Here is a 22,737-nt window from a genome sequence, read left to right on the forward strand (position 1 = left end):
TTCCTTCCTGACAGGAAAGTCAGAGAACTAAGAGGGCATTCTAAGGTCATCAAAATGTTCATAGATTATAACACCAAGGTCAACGGTTCAGATCCCCATACCAGCCAGCCTCCCCCCCAAAAAAGTTCATTGAATGACTTTTATTATATCTTTTCATTCCATTTCTCATGAACTTTATTTTATTTTATTTGTTTATTATTATTATTTATTATTATTATTATTATTATTATTTGAGTAAAAGTCGGCTGACTATTGCTTTTGGGGGTTGGGGGACTCAGGAGCTCCCGGTGGGACGTGCCTCTTCACCATCACTGACTTCTGACTGCCCCAGATGGCACTAGCTCTGCAGATGGCGATCAGGGTGGTACATGTTCTTGGGGACCATGTGCCTGATGCCGCCGGGTGTGGCCTGGGCGTTCATGTTGATGGTTGTCTCAACGTAGGAAGTAGCTGGCATTTGCTGGCTGGATCTCTGCGTGATGACCACCACCACACCTTTGCTGTCGGCTGCTAGCTCCACGCCCAAAGTCTTCCGATGAATCAGCGCGTTGTAGTGGAAGGAGTTGCGGGGTTTCAGTTATCGGGCTGGTGCCATACATGTGCTTCTTCCTCCTGATCAGGAAGCGGGAGCAGTTCTGCACCATCATCAATTGCACCACCATCGACTGCACCACCATCGATTGCAGCAGAGGCTCTTCTTGCTTTGGCAGCGGGAGACGGAAAGAGCCCCCAAGAACTTTTTCAAGTACCCTCAGACAAAACAGGGAAGGGGACATTGGTCTGCTGCTCTGTATTGCCGTGGGATGATACAGCCGGCTCCTGAGTACTACTGCACTTGAGGAGGGCTGATGCTGCACGTTCCAGAGAATTACAATATCTACTAAACTGGATTTGTTGGGGGTAACATTACATATTGGATCTAAACTTGGTATTTAGAAACTGGTTTGAGGCTGCCTGTAAACACAAGGCTTTTGAGAAATAAATCAGTAATAAACAAGTTGAATAGTGCTTTCAATTCCTCATATTTCTTAGTTTTCACTGGTGTAGGCAATTAGTTTTTTCCAGCATGAAAGTAAGTAATCAATTCTATTAAACTCAGTATTTTTAAACCCTTTGGTTAAAATGTGATTTATGATTTCATATTCCAAACCTTTCTTTTTTAAAACCGAAAATCATAGTAGTTGTCATTGTCTTTAAGAACAAATACCACCAGAACGTTTTTACCTCCCACTTTTTCTACTGTCTTTATATTTTTTAGGGCTGTATCTGTGCTGAATTGTCAAGGGTGAACAATCATCTCCCTCACTCTTCTCTTGTCTAATAATGCTTCTTGTTGCGTTAAGATATCCCCTGTACTAACAGGGAGGATACTGATGTCATTTAGCCATGCAGGCCCTGCTGGCCTTTCCACACAGCCATCCTTCTATGTTCTAGATCTTTGCTTCTTTTTAAAAATTACAATGTTTACATAACTTCTCTGTGTCCCATCCTTTTAATCTCATGTTTTATTGAAAACTAGCTCATCTGATTAACTCAAATGTCAATTAGTTCATGAGATTCCATCATAAACTTTCATTCATCCATGATAAAATCTAATGTTGCTCTCCCAGGGACAATGAATTAACCAAATGGAAAGTCTATTCTGCATGAGATTTCAGATACTATTTTCAGGCTTAAAGAAGGAATATATATGTATATATTTTTAGCCAGCTTGTTGTTAGTGTCCTTAAGCCTTTGCTTCTCGATGTCTGGACCTCAGACCAACAGCACCAGCATCATCTGGAAGATTGTTCAAAATGCAGATTATTGGTTCTCCTTCTAGGCCTAATAGATAATAATGTGGGTTTTTTTTTTTTAACAAGATTCCCAGGGATTTCTGTGCACACTAAAATTTTATAAACACAGTTTATGCCCCATTATACTAATATTTATATATCAATATTATATGTAAATAATAAGACCCGATATTTTGAGTGTTTCTATGTGTAGGCACTGTGTGTGATAAATACCTTGCATGTGTAATCTTATTTAATCTTCACAATAACTCTATGAGGTGCATACTGCTATTATTGTAATTTTGCAGATAGGGTGCAAAGCCTGAGAAATTCTATAGCTTGTTTCAGCTCATAGAGCCAGTAAGTTTAAGAGTCGGGAATTAAACCCAGCCCTGTTGTTTATCCGACCATAAGCACTCAGCTATCTTCTCTATGTACAAAAGGGCTTATGCCACTTGGCTTGCTTGGTAAACCATGGAAGTAGTGAGGATATAACTCTGACAGGGTCATTACACCCTAGTACTAGTGGCAGTTGTCTCTTCATGTAGAAATTTCCAGGAGCAGCAAATTAAGTGAACAAGGCCCGAAGTCTCATAAATCTATGAAGTAGTGATAAGCACCCACAACCTTCTCTGATACACGAGGGTACTTCAAAAAGTTTGTAGAAAAATGGAATTAAAAGATAATATGAATCCTTCCATGAACTTTTTAAAGTACCCTTGTATTATGGCCTTTTCTCCAGGCTCAGCTCAGCACCATTGTTAATTGTGCAAAATAGATTTCTGGAAAGTTGATTTTGCCCTGTTTCCCCTTTCTACATTATCATCCTGAAGATTCGAGATCAAAGGTTCAGATATTAAAGATCTCCAGGTGCAAAGCTAAGTGATGCCATTTGCCTCTTCAAAGAAGCAGGAATAAGAAAATAATGAATGACTGGTAGGTAGAAATGGCACCTTTTCAAAGAAAAAACAACTGGGGAAGCATATAGAAGTGACAGTATAAAATGGGAAACAGAAAGAGATTCCAAAATTAGTTTACTCAATATGAAAATTTTTGTTGATATAAAACTAATGTGGACTTACTTAAATAATACAGAAGTATTTTAAACTGTAATTGAAACCACTCCCTACTTTGTCCTGACAATCTCACTTTCCAGGACTAACCATACTTAGGTGAATAGGCTCAGAGGACTACCTATCTCCATATCTATCTGTATATCTCCCTACCTATGTATCTCTATATAATTTTTATTTTCAGAAATTGAAATTATATCAAGCATCTTGTAGCATGACTCTTTTATTAATAAGTTGTGAACATATTTTAGTGTCAGGACATGTAGATCTATAACATTATTTTAATGGCTGCAGGTAGGCAGGAAGTTCAACTTATGGAAAAGTCATATTTTAAAAAACAAATTCCTTTGGATAAATATTTACTGTGTATCCTTTTACTTTGCCATTACTGTACTACAGAAAAAATCCTCACTCTGTATCATTGCATATTTGTGTGCCAATGTGAATATATCTTTAAGAATAAGTACAAGTGAAATTGTCAGACTTAATATTGCCAAAATGTTCTTTAAAAAAAGGTGGCAACAGTTGACACTCCCACCAGCAGCTTATGAGCCTTCACATTGACTACAGTCAGATTTTAAAAATTTTACCAGTATGACAGGTGAAAAGTTGTATCTCATTGGTATTTTAATTTTTATGTATATGGCTATTAGCAAAATTGTATAATTATTGATGATTTATATTTTAATTTCTATAATTTCCTATTTATTTTGCCTGTTTTATATTTGAATGTTTATATTATTGTTTGTAGGACTGATTATGTATCATGGGTGTTTTCCCTAAAATAAGAAGATATTTAGTTGTGTTAACAGCATCTCTTACACAAAAATTTTAAATTTTAGAAAATAAAATCTGTTAACATTTTCTTTTATTATCTTAAGACCCAAGTTACCATATGGTAAAATCAACTTCATTTCTGGAAAAATATCACATATACATTTATAAATAAAAATTGAGAGCTTAATACATTAAAGCCTAATAATTTCATGTAATTTTTGGTCATTTGAGTACAAGTGGAAAACTTTTTATTTATTGGAGCCTGTCTATTCTTTATGGATTTAAGTCATATTAATATTAATAACTTTCAAAATTATTTTTGTTGGAAGTCATTTTGAAGTGAAAGTATCCTTATAATCTCATTTGGGCCTCAGAGAGTATAAAGTAAATAAGTAATCACATTTTATTCAGTTTTCTAATCTGGAGTTTATACTTCTGTATTGCTCTTTGAACTCCATAAATGTGATAGATGACTACTAAAAATATTACGCTTTCAAGAAAACTCTCAGATTCAGGAAGATTCCATATAACTGCTGTGAAAAGAATAGAGGAATCATACCAGGCAAATCCGCTAAATCAATCATGAGTACTAGTGGACTTTCAGGTATTACTGTCCAATTGTCTGGCCTGTTCATAGAGAGAACATAATCCAAGGACAAGCTAGATTCAGGGAACCTTGAAATATTTGCATTCAAAGAGACCTCAGTTATTATCTATTCCTAAAATCTCTTGCTAGAAATGATTATTTAAATTACCTAAATTTAGACAACTCTATCAGAAATGTAGTTTCTAGAAGTAGAATTCAGAGATGGGAATGTGTTCCAAGACAGCAGAAATTGCAATTTATGATTAGGGTGTGTTCATAAAAACTAAATTGCAAATAACTTCAGAAGCAGAATATTTCTCCAATGTCACTGGAGGATTGAAGAGACCATGATATACTTCTGGAGACAGGGAGAATGAGAGAAGAGAGTGAACACTCTTTAGGGACAGGTCAGCTTCAGAAGAAGCCAGGAATAATTCCCACCAGAAACAGGACTAAGACTTGTCAACTGCCTTACTCTCAAACAAACAAACAAACAAAATCAGAATAACCTGTTGATCAAACAAATCAAAGTTTATTGAAGTTATTTAAGAAAGAGTGAACAACATCCTGATAATCTTAATAGTGTCTCAGAAGAGGGAGGTCAGAAAAATATATTCACAGCATTTTGGGTTTGGTCTCAATGGTTAATTCTGGGTTAATTACACACTTATTATATAAGTAGAGTGTTTGCTCAGGTGAAGAAATTATTTACCTGGAAAAATTGGTTTTCAGGAATTTCCTAAAGTTATTTATTATTTTACAGTATTATTTTCCAGAGTAAGAATTTCCTGATAGAAATACTTAAGTAAAGTTGACACAGGTGGTCTCATTCCCCAGTCTTGAATCTCTGTGGGTGCAGATGGTCTCAATTCCAAGATTTCTGAAGAGAGTTTCTGGGAGACAAGTCCTTTCTGCCTTCCTGTCTCCTTGCCAGTCCTCACATCATACCCATCTAAATCTCTAACATGATCTTTGTTAATTGCTATGGTACAATTGCAAGGACCTGCTAGCCCCTCCAAATACCTTGCCATATGTTTGAAGTTGCCCACATTTCAAATTAGAAATGAAAGGCTTAAAAGACAAGTGGTTGGTTGAGCTAAAAGACTTGCTGAAACTCCTTGGAATGAAAGTGTGATCTACCTGTTGATTAGCAAGTTTAAAAAGATTAAATAAATGCCTTCTCAGTTTTGAAAGGATGAAAAGCTAAAATATGGAAGTGAAAAGATGAACTTTCAAAGGAGAAGCAAAAGATGGAAGTAGAACAAATAAAATTATAGGATTAAGTGTTTTGGTCTAGCTGATGCAGACGATCTCAATTCTGTATCATGGGAAATATGAAGAATTCAATGGGTACTTGAATAATTTAACTATTTAAAAATAAATATTCAAGCTCACAATTTTGATTTTTTTAAAGCACGTGAAGATTTTTTAAAACATTTGAACAGTTTTTACCTAACCATTCAATGGCCAGGTCAACCCAAATACTATTTAAGCTGCTGACACATTTGTAGGGTGTGGGGCCTAAGAGTGCTCAGCATTTGATCCAATTCTAGATCCAGGTATACAGTATTTTCTACCATATGTAACATGTTTTGAAATTCCCTGCTTGATTTTGTTTATATATGGAAAGACATTAAAACACTCCCTGTAGTGGAGTCAGAGCTATTAGATGGGAATATCATGTAATATAATTTGTCAAAAGTATAAAACAAATATGCTGTTTGGGTGTCAATTTTTTCAGCATATGTTTTATCCTCCTAGCATTAGTTGTCTGACAACAGGTGGCCTCCTAAGAATACAGAGTGACAGTTTCTTAGTAACTAGACTGTAAATATTTTTTCCTGGACTAGCAATAAAAGTAAACAATTAAGTCACAGTTTTCACATTGGCAGATTTAAGGTATAACAGTCAAAATTTATCCATTTGTTATATGTAAAGTGATCTTAAGTACTGTTTGTATGATACATATTCAAGGCAGAAGAATTCACTATGTTCTAAAGTATTTACAAATAAGTGTTTAAACATGATCATTCTGTTTTGTTTATTGAGTTTATTAAATGTTATGTATATACACTAATGATTTTGAGATATTGAATGTAAAACATTTCTTCTAATCACAGGGATGCCTCTCGAATGTATGAAATTTACATGAAAATTTTCCGATCATAACACTTGAAAAGGATAGGAGAGATGAATATTCTTATTCACAATAATGATTATTGTTGTTGACATCAATCCCCCTTTGTTCTTACTTTTTAAAAAGCTTTGACTAGGGTAAGCAAAATTATCATCACAGTTTTAACTTTCAAGATAAGGGCTCCACTGCCAAGGATTAGTCTGAAAACTAAAACAATGAATTCATTCTGTTGCAGCGAGTAGGACTGAAGCCATGTTGGGACCTAAAACTGCCTGGGCTGCAGGAAATGTTAAAAGACACAGTTTTTTTCTCAGCATGTATTTCTCCGAGTTCCTTCTTTTCCCATGGCTATTTGATATTTTGAACCTTAGTTACAGGGCAAGGTGACATTATTTACATAAATGTAAAGTTGTTTTCCAGTCAGCCTGGAGCTGCAAACTTGCCATGAATCGTGTACTGTCTAGACCCTGAGAAACTAAGGAGGACATCAATAAAGCCACACGGATTCCACCCCTCTGACAGGACCCTAACATAACACCAAGGATGGGAACAGAAAACAGCCTTAGCAAGACCTTGCACCTGGCTCCTTGCACAAAGCCCCCACAGCTCATCCTCCCCCCACCCTTTTGCTTTTCACTTCCCACGTTCCATTTCCTCAATCTCCTCTTTAAAAACCCCTCAGTGAACCTGAGTTGGGCAAATGGTCTTAGCCTGGCCATCCTCCTTCAGGTTTACCAGAAAGATGGGTAGCTTACTATCTCTCCTGTGGTTATCAGTATTCTTCAATTAAAGCTGACTTCCATTTTCAACAACATTTGACTTTTGAGTTGTTTGTTTTTGTTTGGGGCAGGCAACCAGACTTGGGCCTGATAATAATTCTTCTTTTTTAATAAAAATAAAAATGCCAGCTATGTTAGCAATTATTACAGTACCTCTCTTCCCATAATCATTACTCTCCTTTCATTTTATATTCTTGAATAAAAAACAATTGCATACTCAATATTCTTTATATAATATTCTAATTATTATCAAATGTAAGACATATTTTTTTTTCAAAACTGAACTAATAAAAAGAGATACAGTATTATTGCTTCATTACCAGGATCTAAAAACACAGCACAAATTTCCACCGATTATAGATTATTTCTTGCATTTTTCACTGCATTCTTTGATCAAACTTTAGCTTTTTTAGTAGAAAGAACCATTTAGGATTTCTGGCTAAGGTAAACTAAGAACAAAATGTGCCTCACTTTCCAAAGCAATGCTCAAAGCCAGCACCCTGTCTACCTCCAGGTTATAGAAAGAAAGGCTCAGAATCATCAGGGAACCCCTTGGAGAACTTGGCACGTGTGCTTTGAAGTTGTGTAGCCATAACGACTAGTACCTGACTCATGTAAACAATTTCTAAAGGTCAAACCCTGGCTGGAGCTGCCCCTGTGCCTCCCATTTATCTGATGGGGCAGAGGAAATTGTTTTCCAAGAGCCAGCTGTGGCACTCACAGAAGTAAGTGAGAACTGAGTTGTCTTATAAGAAACTCCACAGACAAGTCCTAAATGGATGGTTAGGTCAACCCAACAGAGAGAGTCTTCGTGCATGGAAGCCAGGAGCTAAGGGAAAAGTCAAAAGCAGCCAGTTGGAAGAAGGAGTGTCACCTAAGATAAGGAAGTTTGCTATGGGAGATTATGGGTGGAGATGGGGGTGGATCTTCTAAGAAGCCACAAAGTCACACCATGAGAAAGGTGGCATTTGGGCAACTCACAGAGAGAAAACTCCAAATATAAATTTAGAGAGTAGCAGTCAAATTAGAGTTAGCCAACCCCCTGCTTGTGACTGTGGCAGTAGAAGACAGGGAACTAGCTAGTAGCTGAGAAGATACAGAGGAACAGAGGCCACCACACTTCCTGGATCTTCACCTGTAGGCTTCCAAGTTCGGCCTGACTGATGTGGGGGGAGGACCAAGGCTTCAATCAAATGAGAGAGTGGGGATTTTATTTAAACTGGGCTAGTACTTTAATACCTGGAAAAATTATTTTAATGAATTTCTGAGAATTTCTAGAAAACCTGCAGCACCTGAGAGATAACATCCAGAGAAGAGGAAAAGGATTTGACTAAGTTTTTTTTTTCAAGAATGCTGGGGAAAAAATAATAAATCCATTTTCTGATGTGGCCCATACTGTGCCCTGCTCTTTGGCAAACTGGGTGTGTGTTTTTGACTGCTTGCATTCATATGGTATGTCATAGCTTATGAAATGATTTTATGGAATTATCAAATTTGATCAGCTCCAAAAACCTGCCTATTCCAGGTAGATATCACTGCTCTCCTTTCTGAGGTGATAAAACCAGGGCTAAAAAATGGGATTTGTCTTGCCTATAGCTGGATAACTAGCGCCAGCAAAGCAAGACTTCACATGATCATTCTCCAGTCTGCTCTTTGTTCTCAAATGGCATCTGTCAGAGATGAGTAGATTTGAGATTCGCTCACCTATAGCTGGATAACTAGCGCCAGCAAAGCAAGACTTCACATGATCATTTTCCAGTCTGCTCTTTGTTCTCAAATGGCATCTGTCAGAGATGAGTAGATTTGAGATTCGCTCATTCATTCACAACAGCCAACTACACTGTTCCTTTTCCTGATTTTTTTGTTTTTTGTTTTTGATGTCGTTGTTGTAATTTTCATTTTCTTTTTATGCTAATTGAATACACCCATCAACTTCATAAGTTTCCTTCTGACTCATCTCTCCCTCCTTCCATCCCCTCAACCTTCTCCCCAGCACTAATCTACTTTAGCCACTGCAGATTAACTTGCATTTTCTAGAGTTTTACAAAAATGGAATCATATAGTATATACTCTTTTTTAGTCTGGCTTCTAACACATGACATAATTTGGAGGCAATTCATTCAGGATTTTGTATGTATCGATAGTCTGTCTCTTTTTGTTGGTTAGTAATATTTCCTTATATGAAAATACCACGGGCCGGCCCGGTGGTGCACTGCTACAGTGCGCTGCTTGGGAGCACAGTGGCGCTCCCGCCGAGGGTTCGGATCCCACATACAGACCGGCCGCTCACTGGCTGAGCGAGGTGCGGGCGCGACACTGAGGGTTGCGATCCGTTGCCGGTCACGAAAAAAAAAAAAAAAGACAAAGAAAATACCACAATTTGCTTATTTGTTCTTCTGTTGATGGGCATTTGGATTATTTCCTATTTGGAACTATTACAAATAAAGCTTCTATGAACACTTTTGTACAAGTCTTCTTATAGATATATACTTTCATTTCTCTTTGATAAATAACTAGGAATCAAATGGCTGGATAATATGGTACACCTACGAGTATGTTTAATCTTTTAAAGAAACTACCAAACTGTTTTCCAAAGTGGTTGTACCAGCTTACATTTCCATCACCAGTTTATGAGAGTTCCAGTTCCTTCATATCATTGTCATCACTTGATATGACCAGTCTTTTTAATATTGATCATTCTAATAGGTTTCTCAGGATATTAGAAATTGGTTTCAATATGAATTTCTCTAATAATTAATGATATTGAGCTTTGCTATCCATATATCTATGGTGAGTGTCTGTTCAATTTTTTTGCCCATTCAACTTTTTTGTTTTTATATTTGTGAGTTTAAAAAGTTCCTTTTGTATTCTAGATATAATTATTTATGATTTGCAAATATTTTCTTACAATCTGTTGCTTCTTTCTTGATTCTCTTAATAGTGTTTGTCAAAGAACAGATTTTAATTTGGATAAGGTGCAATTCACAATTTTTTTCTTTTATGGATTATACTTTTGGTGTCATATCTAAGAAATCTTTGCCTAACACAGATCACAACGATTTTTGTCCTTTGTTTTCTTCTAGATGTTTTATAGTTTTAAGCTTTACATTTACTAAATTTTTAATTAAGTTTTTATAAAGGATGTAAGCTATGGAACAAGGTTATTTTTTTTTTTCCTGGATTCTCTGTTCTGTTTCATTGATCTACTTGTCAGTCTTGACACCAATACCATACTTTTCATTTCTGTCATTTAAAAAAAAGTCTTGAAATCAAATAGGGTCAGTCCTCCAACTTTGTTCTTTTTCAAATACATTTTGGCTATTCTGGTTCCTTTGATTTCCATATGAATTTTAGAATCCACTTGTCAATTTCTACAAGAAAGCCTGCTTGGATTTTGATTGAGATTACTTTGAATCTGTAGATCAACCTGGGGAAAATTGACATCTTACTAATATTGAGTATTTTTACTAATAAAAGAAAAACACTTATTTAGATCTTATAAAATTTCCTCAGTAAATTTTAGTAGATTTCAGTGTACAGACCTTGTACATTATTGTCAGATTTATCACTATCTGGCTGAGAGAGCACCTAAAGGTGAAAACAAGTTTTCTGAGACTTAAGAACTATACACTTCATTTCATAGAAAGAAGGAGCCACATTTAAGCCCTTAGACAAACAGTTGCACACATAAGCCCTCACAGAAACAGTACAAAATGAGGCAGGAGAATCCCCTGTGGTTCATGCTGATACAGTTGCTAAGGACGGGAACAATGGGTCGTGGTAGAGTCATGGTTGAAGTGAGCCTTCTTGAGAAGGACTTAGGGTGAGACTAACGTTCTCAGGGAGAATAAAGTCTAAGAATCTACTGTGCATATGATTGTTAATTTTTGAATGATGGAATTTAAAACTTTATTTTTAGGTTGATCTAAAATGTCTAAAATGGCTACTTTCTCCCCTTGACAAGGTCAGATTGATACATTGCTTATTGCAATATCATAGAGTTTAATTGATCAAATGAAATAACTTCTTTACTCTGATGTTGATTAACACCAGCTTAAGTTTTGTTTAATGTTAGTAAAATCCCCATGTCTGGAACCTTTAAACATTGCATAGCCAATAATTTGTAATGGATAGTGCAGGCACTGATTTTCCCCGAGTCAGAGCTTCCCACAATACCTTAGAGCTCTATGTGACATTAAATAATAATGTTAAATGAGAATTCATATGACTTTAACAAAGAAGACCATTTGAATTCACGTCCTTAGTAGATTTTCTTCTCTTTCGCACAGTCCTGAATCATTTTAGGCAGTAGAGAAAATATTTGGTATTGAAATGCCTTGCAGCTATGTTAACTCCCTTGAGTGGCAGTTGACAGTTCTGAAAGGCTGTGTCCTTGAAGGCAGATGAGATTCCTACCCATCTTGAATCTCAAGCAGAGATTTATTTTTAATCCCACTATCAGTGCACATGACTGTCCTTGCAGAGCAAATGAGCCAAACTAATGTGATGTTTCCATTGCTGAGGTGAGAAAGATTGAGCGACAGCTAGAAGTTTTGCATGATCCTTTAGGATAGTGGACAGCTTTGAAAAAAAAATGGCAATCAAAAAAATAAGTTAATAGTGAACTATTCAGGCAAAGCAGATATTTATCACTGAGGAAATACTAAGTTAAATGGATTAATTATTTTAGATTAATTCTACCCTATTCTAGATTAGTTATTCTACCTACACCTAATAATTCAAGTGTTGATGGTATAATTGTTATGGTGCAAAGACCAATTTAATGAAATTCTTTGACATCATTCTTAGGGTTTTTAAAAGACATTTTTAATCCCACCAACATTTTTATACCCATAGAGAATTTTGTTCAACTCACGTATCATCCAAATCTTCATAAATCACTCAGCTACCAACCTCAAACTTTAATTCACTCAAATCAAGACTTACTGTGCAAGTAGCACATGTAAAGCATCAAATAAGGGCTAGAGGGGATTCCAAGATAAATAGCATATAGTCTTCACCTTCCAGAGAGTCACTGTTCAATAGGGAAGAGAGACACACACACCAATAATTTAAAACAAGGGAATCTCTGATAAATATTTGCATTATTATATTTTGGAAGGAGAGAATTCTGGCTATATGCAGGGACTTGGAAGAAGCACTCTCTTTTCTCTTTTTGATGACTTCCACAACCTCTTCATAAATCTTGGGTTTTGTTCATCATGTTACGACATGCTGTCAAGTAAAATGCTTTCAGTTGCAGGTACAATGATAATTAACTAATACTGGCTTAATGAAAAAAAAGAAATCTCTCACACACAAAATGTAATCTGGAAATCAGTGATTCTGAATGTGGTGCAGTCACATCATGATATGATTAAAGGACCCAGGCTCTTTTTAATTCTTCCTCTGCCATCTTCGGTACTTGACATTTCATCATTTAGCTTGTTACCTCGTGATTATGATATGGCTGCCTCAACCCTGAGCATTACCTGCTGTACCACCCATCCAAAGTAAGGAGAAAGGGCAAGATTTCTCACTCCTTATATGAGGGAGAAAAAGTCTGCTCAGTAGCTCCAGGACATTTCCTTATATCTTATTTCTTGGCACTGGGTTATGTTTGCTTCTAAAGTAACAACTTAGCAAATGTGGAAATGGTAATGAATGAGTCCTGTGGGATTCCCCTTCACCGTCAGCCAGTGGGTGAGAGGCTGACTTAGTTTGGGAAATCCTTGACCCATGTGGGTCCAAATGCTTGCCGCTATAGGATCTCCAATCACACCCACCAGACAGAATTTAAAGGTAAGCCTTTTTATTCCAGAAGATGTCAACCAGGAGACAGAGGGTAAAGTCCCAACTGCCTCCTTGATCGACTGAGGGCTGGGGTTTCTATAGGTAAATGTATGGGAGAGACAGGATGTAGGGTCTCATCTGGTTTCTGTTCTATGATGGTATCTTTAAAAGACATATCAGGTGAGACAGGATGTAGGGTCTTCAAGTGTGATGGAAGCTGCTTCTAGTACGATCTTAGTTAATCATTAAAGGCTAGCTACAACGGGAAAACAAAGTTTGTTCTATATTGTACATATGAGTGTGGGGGGTTTTCTACTTTTACAGAAACCTTATTTGTTTTTGACCAATCAAAATTAATTTCCCAAATTTGTGGAAAGGCCTGCTTTCCCGAAGTATTTTACTGCCCAAACAAAACTGGGAATAGACCAAGAGTGTCTGCCAGAACACATTTATATAACTAAGTACTTAGATTACATCATCCCCCAAACTGCAATGACTACACCATCACCAATTCTAAACAAACCCTAGCCAAAAAGGCAGTCATGGGGGCAAGGTAGGTGAAATAGTGGACAGTGGAGAGTAGTCTCATCGCTCAGGTGTGATATAATCATATAATCACATAATATGTGATATAATCACTCAGGGTTGGAGTGTGATATTATGGGACAGGCATTCACATGTGATGCTCAGTCCACATTCCAATTGCCTGTGCAGTTTTTAAAAATATTGATTTCCACGTCACTAGATATTCTCATTTTCAAATTTACTTGGTTCAGGGTAAGACCTGGAGTTTTTTTGTTTGTTTTGGTTCAGTTTTTAGCTTGTTTGTTTCATTGGTGTTGGGAAAACAGGAAAATGGTCAGGGCCCCTCCTATGTTCAGAATCTTGCCGAGCATTTGATGTAACTAGGCACATGTGCCCAGGTGTTCCTTGGTTATCATCTAATGCAATTGTCCACGTGCACCCAGGTTTCCTGGGCTATGAACTTAAGGATGCATGGCTCTGATCCACGGCGCCTCCCACCCCCGGGATGCCCCCAGGGAAGCCATGGGAAGGCCACTACTGCTGCTGGAGGCGGCTGCTGCTACCACTGCTAGTGCCCCTGGGAGCCTCCACAAGGCCACCACCACAGCCGGACCTGTAAGCTACCAGACCTGTAAGCTGCTGTTGTTGCTGAGGACTGAGTTCGTGTCATCTGCCAACAGCTCCCGGAATCTTTCCCAATTACCTAGCTCGTAGACCTGCGTGTGAGGGGTCTGGGGACACAGTCTGTGCAATGGGTTTGAAGGGTCTGAGCCCTAGCTCTGACAATATAAATGGAAACTTAGTATAACTAAAATAATAACTAAAATAATGAAACATTTTGGCTTTAGTTATGATTTGCCTGACTTTACACTTGACAGTTCTAAAGTTTAACTGACCAAGACAGCATAAATGTTCCCCTCAGTCTGATCAAAATTTGAACAGGTATCTTCCTCACAAAAGGCCCCAATCTTCCTTTTCTTAGAGCATTTACTTTAGAAAACTGATTACTGTAAATTTTTTTTCTCTGTTTCTTTGAAATGTATGTAAATCTTTTCTGAACCTCTTGCTAGTTTTACAACCTAGGACATGTCTTTCTGAAGGATCTGAGGACCAGCTCTTTAAAACTTAAACATCAAAGGAGATAGCACCCCTATTTCTCAGTATTTTGGGGAGGATAAGAGCATAACTTCTATGGGACAGGCACCATTTAGGAAACACAGAGCACCTACTCGCCACGAAAAGCATTTGCAAACTCATTCATAACTAACTCAATGTGGTCAGTACATCCTATTGATCAATACCCAACTAATGTCTTTCAGTATCTTTTCACTAGATCACTCCAGCACCTAAAACCTTTTGTCTCAGCACAACTGGGTATCCAGACTTGATCTGTGCTCTCTGTCCTATTTCTGGCAATAGTATAGGAATAAAATAAACATCTGCTCATCCTGTCTAGGGCAATTTATTTTTTTTAATATAACCACAGTTAAGAATATCTAAATGGAGCTTTAGAAGACCTACCTCAGGTCTACCTAACTTCCATGGACCTTCACTTTCCCATATTTTAGTAGATATCCCTTTTAAGATGGCTGTGAAGATTAATTGAGATACACCCACTCCCTGATCCGAGGTGGGCACTGGTTTCTGGATTCTTTCTTCCCCTCAGGGACGATATGTGCTCAGATAACGATTGGACATGTTGACTTCCAAAGGCTTCGTTTTATTTATTATAGCTCTAGGTTACAATGCTGTATTTGTTAATACAACCAACCAGAAAATAATTTCACTTTATGTGGATTGCTATGGCTAACCAATTCAGAGTCATTAATAAGGTTTTAAGAATACAGAGTAGTTAATTAATCAAGAGTCAATTAATTTGCATTTTAAGGGAAATGAGATCATTGTAATTTGGGATTAATCTCTCAAAGCAATAAAAAAATGTTCATATAGGCAGGTCATCTTTTTCATTGTGTGTCTCTACTCTAACCTACCTGTATCTACACCTGAATGTAAATTAAATTCTTTACATGGACATCTACCTCTACTCCATTTAGATTGCCTCCTACCATATTACTAGTTCTTGACTCTTTTTCTCTTCGTTTCTTCTCTGTTTTTTTCTTAGCATTTACCTTTAAATGTGGTTTTATTTTTCTCTGCACCCTCTCATTTGAGCCTCACGCCAGCTCTTCAACTGTGAGAAAGTTAGCCACGTAAACCTCTTTTATTGGTGAATGAAATGGAAGAAAAAGTGCTTTACAAAACCCAGGTAGGTAGTAATTGGAGGAAAATGAACGAATTTCCATCATCTAAGTGTTTTTGATTTTGCCATGTGAACATATCCTAGAATGTGTTATGAATATACCTTTATATTTCCAGTTTTCATTAAAATGTCAAATAAAATATAAATATCTGAGCCCTTAGGATCTACTCACTCCTCTTCCTTAAACCAGTTGCCTAATTGAATTTCTAAATATCTCTAGTACTGCTCGTTGCCTATCAAATGAGTAGCATATTTACACTTTGAGCATCCCTGAAGAAAGCAGTCATATTAGATTAAGAGCTATTGCTGGTTCTGGTCCATCTGCCTGGCTGAAAGGTTTCCAGTGATGAGCACTGTGACTGCCCACCTCCCACGGAACGAGGGCGGCAGGGGGGCTCACATGTTTCTTTGTTATGATTCTTGACTCCATACTTGGACATGTGAACTACCATAGATATATATCAGGGTTGGATAAATTCAGTTGCTGGGTAAATGATATCCTGAGTGATGGAAAAAGATCTTTAAGGAAATGAAAATACTGATGGACTTACCATGGTCTTATCCAAACCATTTCTTTCATGACCAGGCCCAACAATGAGAGAGAAAGTTTGCCTTCTGTTGGAAACCAAGGTCTAAATGGTAGATCTCCAGTAATTAAAAAGCCTAAATGATTTACTCCACCAGCAAAATTTAAGTAGCCATTCAGATGACAGAGAATCTTAAAAGAACAGGCAGTATAAAGAAACTAGTATTTAACAATGCATGTTTTTTAATTGGCACATATGAGAAAAATTTAAATCCAAAAAATAAAAAATTAGGCTTAAATTTAAAAGTTGTTAATAATAATGAAGTATTGAGAAGTTAACTGGCTGTTTATTTCTTTAAATTTTGCTCAAAATGTACTCCCCTTTGTTCACACTGGAAGACTTCTACATATTTATTTTTTATTGAATTATAATTTATTATACGTATTTGTGGAGTACAGAGTTGAATATCAATAACTGTGTACAATGTGTGATGATCAAATCAGGATAATTACCATATTCATCATTACAAAATGCAATCAAATTTTGTGTCCATTACACAATTTCTTGCTAAGCCCCCTCTCCCTACCCCTTTCCCACCTCTAGGAACCATAGTTCTGATCTCTCCTGCTGAAAGTTCATTATTATTGTGATTGTTCATTCTTTTTTACTTCTTTCTCTCTTTCTTTTTCTTTCTTTTTAATTAATTTATTTTAGCTCCTACTTATGAGTGAGGACATGCAATATTTTCTCTTTCTGTATCTGGCTTATTTTACTTAATTTTCATTTCTTTTTAAAAAAATTTTATTTATTTATTTAATTGAAACATAAGTGATTATACATATTTATGGGGTACAGTGTTGAATATCAGTATCCTGTACAATATGTGATGACCAAATCATGTTCATCATTACAAATTGCAATTATTATTTGTGTCTCTTACCCAATTATGCCCTACCTCCCCTTCCCCGCCCCCTTTCCCCCCTCTAGTAACTATAAGTCTGGTCTCTCCTCCTGAGAGTTCGATGTTTCATTGTGGTCTTTCTCTTTCTTTCTTTCTTTCTTTGCTCCCACTTGTGAGTGAGGACATCTAATATTTCTCTTACTGTGCCTGGCTTATTTTACTTAACATGATTTTCTCCAAGCTCATCCATGTTGCTGTGAATTGCAGAATTTCATTTTTTATGGTTGTGTGGTATTCCATTGTGTATACATACCACATTTTCCTTATCAAGTCATCCATTGATGGACATTTAGGTTGGTTCCATATCTTGGCTATTGTAATTAGAACTGTGATAAACATGGGAGTGCAGGTATAACTTTGGCATTATTATTTACATTTCCTTCATTATATACCCAATAGTGGGATTGCTGGATCCTATGATAGTTCTGTCTGTAATTGTTTGAGAAACCTCCATACTGTTCTCTATAACAATTGTACTAATTTATAGTCCCACAAACAGTGTAGAAGGGCTTCCCTTTCTCTGCATCATTGCCAGCATTTATTATTCTCTGTCTTTTTAATAATAGCCAGTCTAATTGGGGGGTAAGATAATATCTCAATGTGGTTTTGATTTGCATGTCCCTGATGATTAGTGATGTTGAGCATTTTTTCATATATCTATGGGCCACGTGTCTGTTTTCTTTTGAGAAATGTCTATTCAGTTCCTTTGCCCATTTTTTAATGGGATAATTTGTTTTTTACTGATACCTTGTTTGAGTTCCTTGTATATTCCAGTATGGGCCACGTGTCTGTTTTCTTTTGAGAAATGTCTATTCAGTTCCTTTGCCAATTTTTTAATGGGATAATTTGTTTTTTACTGATACCTTGTTTGAGTTCCTTGTATATTCCAGTTACTAATCCCTTGCTGGATATATAGCTTGCAAATATCTTCTCCAATCCTGTAGGTCATCTTTTCACTTTGTTGATTATTTCCTTTGCTGTGCAGAAGCTTTTTAGTTTGATATGTTTTTTTTTTTCTTTTGTTACCTGTGTTTTTGGGGTCTTATTCATAAAGTCTTTGCCTAGTCCTACTTCCTGAAATGTTTCCCTATGTTTCCTTCTAGGAGTTTTATAGTTTCATGTCTCATATTTATGTCATTCATCCATTTGGAGTTGATTTTGGTATATGGTAAGAGATATAGGTCTACTTTCATTCTTCCACAGATGGACATCCAGTTTTCTCAGCACCATTTGTTGAAGAGACAGTCTGTTCCCCAATGTATGTTCTTGGTGCCTTTGTTGAAGATCAGTTGGCTGTAAGTTCATGAGTTGATTTCTGGGTTCTCTATTCCATTGCATTGGTCCATGTGTCTGTTTTTATGTCAGTACCATGCTCTTTTGGTTACTATAGCTTTGTAGTATAGTTTGAAGTCAGGTCGTGTAATACCTCCAGCTTTATTATTATTATTATTATTATTTATTTATTTTGCTCAGGATTGCTTTGGCTGTTTGGGGTCTTTTGTTATTCCATATGAATGTTAGGATTGTTTTGTCTATTTCTATGAAGAATGTCATTGGTATTTTGATGGAGATTGCATCAAATCTGTAGATCGCTTTGGGGAGTATGGATATTTTCACAATGTTATTTCTTCCAATCCAAGAGCATGGAATGTCTTTTCATCTTTTGTGTCCTCTTTAATTTCTTTCAGCAGAGTTTTGTAATTCTCATTGTAGAGATCTCTCATCTCCTTGGTTAAATTTATTATTAGGTATTTTATTTTATTTTTTTGTAGCTATTATAAATGGGCTTGATTTCTAGATTTCTTTTTCTCCTAGTTCATTGCTAGTTTGTAAGGATGATTTTTATGCATTGATTTTGTATCCTACAACTTTGCTGAATTCATTTATCAGCACTAGGAGGTTTTTGGTAGAGTCTTTAGGTTTTTCTCTCTATAGGATCATGTCATCTTCAAACAGGGACAACTTGAACTCATATTTTCAAATTTGGATACACTTAACTTCTCTTTTATTTTTGCCTTATTGCTCTGGTTAGTTCTTCCAATACTGTGTTAAACAGGAGTGGTGAGCCTGAGCATCCTTGTCTTGTTCCTGTACTTAAAGGAAAATCTTTCTACTTTTCCTCATTCTGGTTGATATTGGGTTTGTAATATATGTCTTTTATTGTGTTGAAATACTTTCCTTCTATTCCTAATTTGTTGAGAATCTTTATCATGAAAGGATGCTGAATTTTATGAAATGCTTTTTCTGCATCTATTGATATAATCATGTCTTTTGTCCTAATTTTTGTTGATGTGATGTATCACATTTATTGACTTGCATATGTTAAACCATTCTTGTGTCTTTGGGATGAATCCTGCTTGATCATGACACCATGATGTATAATCTTTTCAACATGTTGTCTTCTGTTTGCTGATATTGTGTTAAGGATTTTTGCATCTAAGTTCATCAAGGATATTGTCCTGTGGTTCTCTCTCTCTCTCTCTCTCTCTCTCTCTCTCTCGTGTATCTTTGTCAGGTTTTGATATCAGGGTGATGCTGGCCTCACAGAATGAGTTTGGGCAAGCTACCTCTGTTTCAATTTTTTGGAATAACTTGAAAAGGATTGTTCCTAATTCTTCCTTAAATGTTTGGTAGACTTCAGCAGTGAAGCCATCTGGTCCCAGGTTATTCTTTGTTGGGAGACCACTGATTACTTCTTCAATATCATTGCTCATTATTGATCTGTTTGTGTTTTCTATTTTATCTTGGTTTAGTCATGGTAGTTGTTAGTTTGTATGTGTCCAGAAGTTTATTCATTTCCTCCACATTTTCAAATTTGTTGGTGTATAGTTGCTCATAATAGTCTTTATTGATTCTTTGTATATCTGTGGTATCAGCTGTAATGTCTCCTTTTTCATTTCCAATTTTTGTTATTTGAGTCTTCTCTCTTCTCTTTTCAGTAAGTCTAGCTAATCCATTTTGCTTATATTCTCAAAGATCCAACTTTTTCTCACTGATTTTTTATGCCATTTTCTGGTCTCTAATTCTGCTCTGATCTTAGCTATTTCTTTCTGTCTACTAACTTTGGATTTGGATTGTCTTGTTTTTCTTGTTCTTTGAGGTGTTACATTAGGTTATTTATTTGAAGTCTTTCTATTCGTTTGATGTATTTATTGCAATAAACTTCCCTCTTAATACTGCTTTTGCAGTATCCCATAAGATTTGGTAGGTTGTGCTTGTATTTTCATTTGTTTGTAGGAATCATATGACTTCCTGCTTTATTTCTTCTTCGACCCATTGGTTGTTCAGGAGCATGTTGTTTAGTTTCCCTGTATTTGTATAGTTTCCAAAGTTTTGTTTGTTGTTATTGTTTCTTTTTATAGTTCATAGTTTGGTGACTATTTCATCTAATTATGGAAACTCCAGCTCATTTTCACTTTACTTTTGGATAGAACATCTTTATCCATCCCTTCACTTTGTGTGTCTTTATTGATGAAGTGAGTTTCTTGGTTATGGAAACTCCAGCTCATTTTCACTTTACTTTTGCATAGAACATCTTTATCCATCCCTTCACTTTGTGTGTCTTTATTGATGAAGTGAGTTTCTTGGGATGTACGGTACAGCAGATGTCAGTACCATGCTCTTTTGGTTACTATAGCAGGCACCATATAGTTGTCTCTAGTTTTTTAATCCATCAGCCAGTCTATATATTTTAAGTGGAGAATTTAATCTACTTATACTCAGGGTTGTTATTGAAAGGTATTGCCTTATTCCTACCATTTTGTTAATTTTTTTATGGTTCTTTTATATTTTTTTTGTTCTTTTTTCCCCCTTTTATTTTTTGCCTTTGATGTATTTTGGAGTCATAATATGTTTTCTTTCTCTTTTTCATTTATGTATCTGTTCTACTAGCAGATTTTATTCTTTCTCATGTGTTTATGGTGATATATACTGTAGTTTTGATTCTAGATGTATGACTCCCTTGAGGATTTGTTGAAAGGCTGGTCTTGTGGTGCTGATTTCCTGCAGTTTTTGTTTGTCTGGGAAAGATGATATTTCTCCTTCATTTCTCAAGGAAAGCTTTGCTGGATATATTATTCTTGGTTGACAGTTATTTTCTTTTAGCAATTTGAATATATCATTCCACTCTCTCCTGGCCCATAGGGTTTCTGTTGAAAAGTCTGCTGTTAGCTTGATGGATATTTCCTTATAGGTGATTTGACACTTTTCTCTTGCTCTTCTTAGAGTTCTTTCACTGTCTTTGAATTTTGACAATTTAACTATAATGTGTCTCAAGAAGCTCCTTTTTGGGTTGAATCCATTTGGGAATCTTTGAACTTCTTGGATCTGGGAGACCATATCTCTCCCAATACTTAGGAGGTTTTCAGCTATTATTTCATCAAATAGGCTTTTCATCAAATGCCTTTTCCTTTCACTTCCCCTTCTTTTATATCCATAATACAGATGTTTGTATGGTTAAGGTTGTCAGATAGATCTCTTAGGCTTTCTTCATTAAATTTTTTTTTCTTTTTTCTGTTTCAATTGTGTTAATTCAAGAAGTCTGTCTTCTAGTTCAGGAATTCTTCCACTTGTTCTAACCTGCTGCTTATGCTCTCAGTTATATTTTTATTTAGTTGAATAAGTTCTTCAATTCCAAGATTTCTTCTTGTTTCATTTTATTGTTTTATCTCCGTGTTGAATATCTCATGTATACCTGGGATTGTTATTATTATTTTTACTTCATGGTAATTTCTATCTATTTTTCTTGCATTATGTTGAATTGTCTTAATTTTGCTTCATGGGATTCCTCTTCATGCAATTCACCAATTTCTTGTTGTTTGGGTCTGGTATTGGAAAACTGTAATCTTCTTTTGGGAGAGTCACGTCTCCCTATTCTTTCCTTCTTCCCATATCTCTGCACTGATATCAGAATCTGGTGGTGTAGTTGCTTCTTTTCATTTTTGGACTGATTTTTGAGGGGAGAGACTCTTACTAGTAGAAGTGCTCTATATTGATAGTTGGGTTGGGTGTGGTAGATTTGGTTCTGGGTGAGCAGAGTAGTATGTGCTAGCTTGCTCCCACACTTCTCTGCTGCTGTGGGTCGACCACTGTGTCAGGTGGAACTCTGGGCTCCTAGGGAAGGTGAGCATTGATCTAGGTGGCTTGCACAACCGTTGCACACTCTCCATTGCTGCTGGTATGCTTGCTTTGTAAGACAGGCCTCTGAGCTCCCAGGGAAGGAGTGCATGGATCCAATCACCTGGTGCAGTCTCCCTACTCTGCACTCATGCAGTCAGTTCCTCTACATTGTTTGATACTCTGAGCTCCTGAAGAAGGAGGGCATGGACCTAGGTGACCCGCACAAGAGACTGGCTCAGTCCCTGATCAGTCCCTGATCACTGTCCACTGGGAAGAATGGGGCCACTGAGTTGGTAGGACTCTGAACTCCCCCACCTCCTATACCATCATGGTGACAACCAGTGGTGGCCCAGGACCAAGGGGTTTGAAGATGGCTCTGCATGGTGTTCCCCTCTGGAAAAATACAGTCATGTGGGCTCCATGCAC

At 36.5% G+C, this 22,737-nt stretch overlaps 1 pseudogene; it reads right to left on the reverse strand.

Annotated features, from left to right (window-relative positions):
* Positions 1-249: 249 nt before the first annotated feature.
* Positions 250-677, reverse strand: LOC103607568 (annotated as a pseudogene).
* Positions 678-22,737: the final 22,060 nt, after the last annotated feature.

The sequence above is a fragment of the Galeopterus variegatus genome, unplaced genomic scaffold (genome assembly GCF_000696425.1).
Source record: "Galeopterus variegatus unplaced genomic scaffold, G_variegatus-3.0.2 Scaffold7543, whole genome shotgun sequence".
In the NCBI taxonomy this organism is placed as follows: domain Eukaryota; kingdom Metazoa; phylum Chordata; class Mammalia; order Dermoptera; family Cynocephalidae; genus Galeopterus; species Galeopterus variegatus.